Source organism: Cucurbita pepo, chromosome 9, assembly GCF_057944985.1.
Source record: "Cucurbita pepo subsp. pepo isolate OVF chromosome 9, ASM5794498v1, whole genome shotgun sequence".
NCBI classification, from domain to species: Eukaryota; Viridiplantae; Streptophyta; class Magnoliopsida; order Cucurbitales; family Cucurbitaceae; genus Cucurbita; species Cucurbita pepo.
Window position 1 is genome coordinate 8,439,618 of NC_141806.1, and position 6,036 is coordinate 8,445,653.

At 32.6% G+C, this 6,036-nt stretch overlaps 1 long non-coding RNA gene across 1 annotated transcript; it reads right to left on the reverse strand.

Moving 5' to 3' along the window:
• Positions 1-1,934: 1,934 nt before the first annotated feature.
• Positions 1,935-4,276, reverse strand: LOC147791235 (uncharacterized). Its single transcript, XR_015422521.1, has 2 exons — positions 3,979-4,276; positions 1,935-2,353 (listed from the first exon to the last, which is right to left on the reverse strand). It is a non-coding gene; the product is annotated as an uncharacterized LOC147791235 (long non-coding RNA).
• Positions 4,277-6,036: the final 1,760 nt, after the last annotated feature.

Here is a 6,036-nt window from a genome sequence, read left to right on the forward strand (position 1 = left end):
ACTCGAGTGACTTGAGTTTAATCCCCAACAACAAGTTTAATCTTGTTTTGACAATTTTAATCGGATTCAAAATTGGATTACTTTTTGTAACCGCGATTGATAAAATCTGGTGTGTTAACAAATATTATATTTTTCGAAAGTCGTAGTTGTAGAGTGGTGAGTATTCCCGCGAGTTTGATCCCCCGCAGCGACGATTTTAATTTTCTTTTGGATAGTTTTAATTGAATTCGAAATTCGGTAGTGGTGAACCTAATGATTTGGGTTTTTCCCCCAACAACGAAATTCGGAATTGGATTCTTTTTTCTCTCGTGTGTTAACAAATAATATATTTTTCAGAGGTCGATGTAATACAGTAGTGAGTATTCCCGCTTGTCACTCGAGAGACCTGAGTTTGAACCCCGACAATAATAAGTTTAATTTTCTTTTGACAATTTTCACCGAATTAGAAATTGGATTACTTGTTCCGAATCTTGGATTGATAAAATCGAGAGCGATAACAATCGGTCACTTTTTCTAAAGACGATTGGTAAAATCTGAAGCGTTAACGAATAATTTAATTTTTATGAGTTGTAATATAGTGGTGAGTATTCCTGCCTGTCATGCAAGTGACTCGAGTTCAATCCCCGCCAACATTTTAATTTTATTTTGGTAGTTTTAACGGAACTCGCAATTGGACAGCGGTGAACTTGTCATGCCGGTAGTTTGGGTTCGATCCCCAACAACAGTCGTTTAATGAAAGTCCAAACTGGATTGCTTTTCCAAGAAAATTGTTTATGAAATCTTGTGTGTTAACAAATAATATGTTTCCAGAGTTCATTGTAGTAGTACTGTGGTGAGTATTTCCGCTTGTCACTCGAGTTATTATGTTCCGAAGGTCGTTGGAGTACAAGGGTGAGCATTCCTGCTTGTCACTCGAGTGACCTGAGTTTGATCCCCAACAACAAGTTTAATCTTGTTTTGACAATTTTAATCGGATTCAAAATTGGATTACTTTTTGTAACAGCGATTGATAAAATCTGGTGTGTTAACAAATATTATGTTTTTCAAAAGTCGTCGTTGTAGAGTGGTGAGTATTCCCGCGAGTTTGATCCCCCGCAGCGACGATTTTAATTTTCTTTTGGATAGTTTTAATTGAATTCGAAATTCGGTAGTGGTGAACCTGATGCTTTGGGTTTTTCCCCAACAACGAAATTCGGAATCGGATTCCTTTTTCTCTCGTGTGTTAACAAATAATATATTTTTCAAAGGTCGATGTAATCCAGTAGTGAGTATTCCCGCATGTCACTCGAGAGACCTGAGTTTGAACCCCGACAATAATAAGTTTAATTTTCTTTTGACAATTTTCACCGGATTTGAAATTTGATTACTTGTTCCGAATCTTCGATTGATAAAATCGAGAGCGTTAATAATCGGTCGCTTTTTCTAAAGACGATTGGTAAAATTTGGAGCATTAACAAATAATTTATTTTTTATGAGTCGTTGTAGTATAGTGGTGAGTATTCTTGCCTGTCACGTGGGAGACCTAGGTTTGATCTCCGGCAATGAACCTGTCATACCATATTCACTACAATATTGGATTAGATAGCTTCCGAAAAATGCTATCATAGACCTTTTATAGCATTTTTCGTAGGTTGTGACAGCCCATGTTATTAAAAGTCTGGAACTATTTATAGCGGTTTTGTATAGCTATAATAAATGTTATAATATAGTACCTAAATATAGCTTATATGCAATGCTATGAAAATATTTTATAGCATTTTTGTTAAAGTTATAAATATGTAAACATAACTAAAATATTATGCTATCATTGATTTTTAATAAGCTATATTTATACTATATTTTGTGCTATCATTCATTTTTAATAAGCTATATTTATATTTTTAATCTTATGCTATAACAAAAATATAATTGAAATTTAATAATCTACTAACACATTATAAAATAAAGTATTCAATTCGATCTATATAAGAATATCAGACTCGTTACACTAGCACAATTTTCAAATCAGTTCTTCCCCACCCAATACACAATAAATAGAACAAAAATTCACTATCCACAATATGTGACATCTTTGATTTTGATCAAATCAAGTACACCAATCCTAAAGGTATTCGAACCGACATCAATGTCTTCTATGTTCCACCCTTTTAGCAATGTCAATTGATAATTGTTCGTTGTTGCTTGCCAATTAGTGCTTCCTTGCTCCAACAAAAACTTGATCGTTGGGTTGAGGATTAGGATTGCCTTATCAATTTGGTATCAGAGTCTAAGTTGCATCTTTGTGGCCGACTCTAGGCAATGTCAATTGATAAATTGGTCGTTGTTTCTTGCCAATTAGTGCTTTCAAGGAATCCTGCAACATTATCAAAGCATATATATCAGTGATTCGAAGAGAAGTGTAAAATAGTACCAAAAGGTTTGACATAAGGTGATTCGAAGAGAAGTGCAAAATAGTACCAAATGGTTTGACATAAGGTGATTCGAAGAGAAGTGCAAAATAGCAACAAAATCTAAATATCATATAAAAGTAAAAAAGAGAATAGAACATTATTGTTCATCTTATATATGTAAGCACGTTTCATTTCTTAAAAACAGAGCATAGAAACATTAGTTCAAATACTTGCATTACAGCTTCCAATTAGAATTGAAAGGGGAGGGCATTGTCCACTCAAAGTTTACGAGGAAAGAAAGAGCATTACGCTTTTTGATTCCCTTGGATGAAAACCATAACTTTGTAATAAAACCCAATCCTTTCAAATAGCCCTTTTTGATGAAGTGTTGTCCTCATATGATAAACTAAACAGAACCATTAAAAAAAAAAAAAAATGATATCATGACGAGTAAGGCCAACCAAAAAAAACTTATTAACCAAAGAAAATGACCATACAAACTAATGAATTCTCTTGAGAAAAAAGAAAAGTAGTCTTTAAAGGGTCTACAAATATTCTTTCTCCTAGTCACTCCAAGTTAGCAAACAAAAGTCAAAGACCGAAATCAGTCTAACTGGTCTTCTAATTAGGAACAACTTCTTCTAACTGATCTTCTAATTTATCTAAGATCTCAGTTGAAGAAATCCTCAAAATCAAATAAGAAGAAGAATGTGTTGTTGGAAGCCCTAAATGCAAAATAACAGTAACAGTAACAACAGGGCCACACAAGTTCTTGTTGTTGTTGTGTGAAAGTGAGTGATCTTGCCGATCATGTATTTAATAAGTTATACACAAGGAAGGAGAAAAGGAGACCTAATATATCAAAGGAAAAAAAAAATCAAGGAAGGAGAAAAGGCCACAAAAATTTAGTTATACATAATACAATAGGTATTTTGCTCAAGGAATTTATATGCAGTCCATCAATACGTATATAAACTTCTTCCTACTACTTGATACTTGCAGAATATGTAACCCGGTAACATAAATCATTCCTACCGGTAGAATGTGCTTGAAATAACCTATGAATTAACAAATTCCTCTAAACTTAATTACTTTGTACTCTTAGGCTTATTTTTTTGTTTGTAATCTTCATGTGGTTCCTCAATTTGGGAATGTATTGATTGAACCAACACAATGAAAAATAAAGATAGTTTCTTGTATTATGTTTTTATTCCGTTGATCTAACTCACAAAACTACATTCAACCTTTTAACACAAGACAACAACTACATCTACCTCACAGAACTTACCAATCTACATTCAAAGAAAAATTCTACAGCTAGGAAAATACACACTTAAAAGTAAAATACATTACTTAATGAAGGACCAAAGGACTGAACTCACAAAAGTTTATTAGTGTGTACTAAATGTAAATGAAAAACTGCATTATTTAGTAGTAGTTCGATCCTTCAAGAACTCACAGAACTACATTCAAAAAGAAATTAAAAAGGAAGATACAGAGACAAATCACTTAGAATAATTCATCAATGAAATTCTTTACAAAGTGAGCCAACAAAGAAGATAATAGGGAAAAAAAAAAAAAAACTAACCTCTATCTTGGATTGTTCAATTTGCAGTGAGGTAGGAGAATAGGGTTTGTCATAGACAAAGCATCAACAATAAACTGTATGCCTCCTCTCAATGCCACCATCTTGAGATCTGATGAAAATCAGAGAAAAATTTTGAAGCACGAAAGAAAGAAGGATGGATCTTGAGGGAAAAATTTTGAAGCACCAAAGAAAGAAGGATGGATTGTTGCGCGAGAGAAAGAAGGCGAGATTTGGTTTTGCCCTAGGGTCTGAGAGAATATGGGTGTCTAAAGGGAAAAGGAGAGAAAAAGAAAGGAAGGCTTTTATATGCGTGATTAGGTTTTTAGGGATAACATTAAAAAAATAAAAATAAAAATAAAAAACCTTTATTTTCTTTATAATTTATAGCATCTTTTAGAAAATGCTATACAAAAAAGCTATAAAAGATGGTATTTGTTGTAGTGATTTTCCGTTTTATTAAAACCAAATATATTGTATTCATTTATTATTCTTGATAAGATAAAGAATCAACTACAAGGGGAATAAGATTCGGATTACCTTGTTGATCGAATATCTCAAGGCAAGAACACTTGATTGAGATTCGAATCACTCCACAAGCAAGATCGATCATGTCTAGCTTGAATGACTCTTGTTGATCAAATATCTCAAACACTTGTTTGAGATTCGAATCACTCCACAAGCAAGATTGATCATGTCGAGCTTGAATGATTCTACATGCAATCTAAATTACATAGAATTGCAAAGAAACTTAGCCATTGGCTAAAGAAAAGCACAAATGCTTCTTTAACTATATTTTCCAAGTCTTCCTTACAAATACAACATACATGGCTTTATATAGCCTCAAAATGAAACTATGAAAGACATACCAAAAGTTGTAACATTCATACTTAATGGCCTTATAGGCATTATGTAAATGTAACTTAAAGTAAATAGAATGTCTTAAAATACAATAACTCTAAATTACTCTAAATTGTAACCCACCCCAAATTTATAACCATCAAACTTCATTCCTCTTCAATGTGACATGAATTGCAACCTCTTTTGATAATTTTGACAATCTTTTCTTCACATCTTCATTGAAGTATATTGTATGAATGATGTCTCTTGGTTCATATCATTCTCCACTTCTTCAAGAGGATTCGTCCTCGAATCTATTTGTGAAACTTTGCTGCAAAACATAAGATATGAAGATACAAAGGCCCTCACAACAATCTCTCATGTGTATACACTCAAGGATTTTTTTTAGGCCACCCTGTTTGCACTCATTTACACAAATGAAGCTCTCAATCTCACCTCTCAAAATTTTGAATAGAGCAAAGATTGAATTTTGAACTCTGGGTCGATTAAAATCTAAAAACATGAAAGTAAATAAAAATCAAATTGAAAAAAAAAATGCAAAGGAAACATATATCCGATCTTGAGCCTGAAGCTTTAATACCAAATGATAAGATAAGGAATCAATACGAGGGGAATAAGATTCGGATTACCTTGTTAATCGAATATCTCAAGACAAGAACATTGTTTGAGATTCGAATCACTCCACAAGCAAGATCGATCATGTCTAGCTTGAATGATTCTTGTTGATCAAATATCTCAAGGCAAGAACACTTGCTTGAGATTCGAATTACTCCACAAGCAAGATTGATCATGTCGAGCTTGAATGATTCTACATGCAAACTAAACTATATAGAATTGCAAAGAAACTTAGCCATCGGCTAAAGAAAAGCACAAATGCTTCTTTACTATATTTTCCAAGTCTTCTTACAAATACATACATGGCTTTATATAGCCTCAAAATGAAACTATTAAAGGCATTCCAAGAGTTGTAACATTCATACTTAATGACCATAATTAGCCATTATATAAATGTAACCTAAAGTAAATAAAAAGTCTTAAAATACAATAACTCTAAATTATTCTAAATGGTAATCCACCCAAAATTTAAAACATGAAACTTCATTCTTCTTCAATGTGGCATGAATTGAAATATCTTTTGATAATTTCAACAATATTTTCTTCATATGTTCATTGAAGCATATTGTATGAATGATGTCTCTT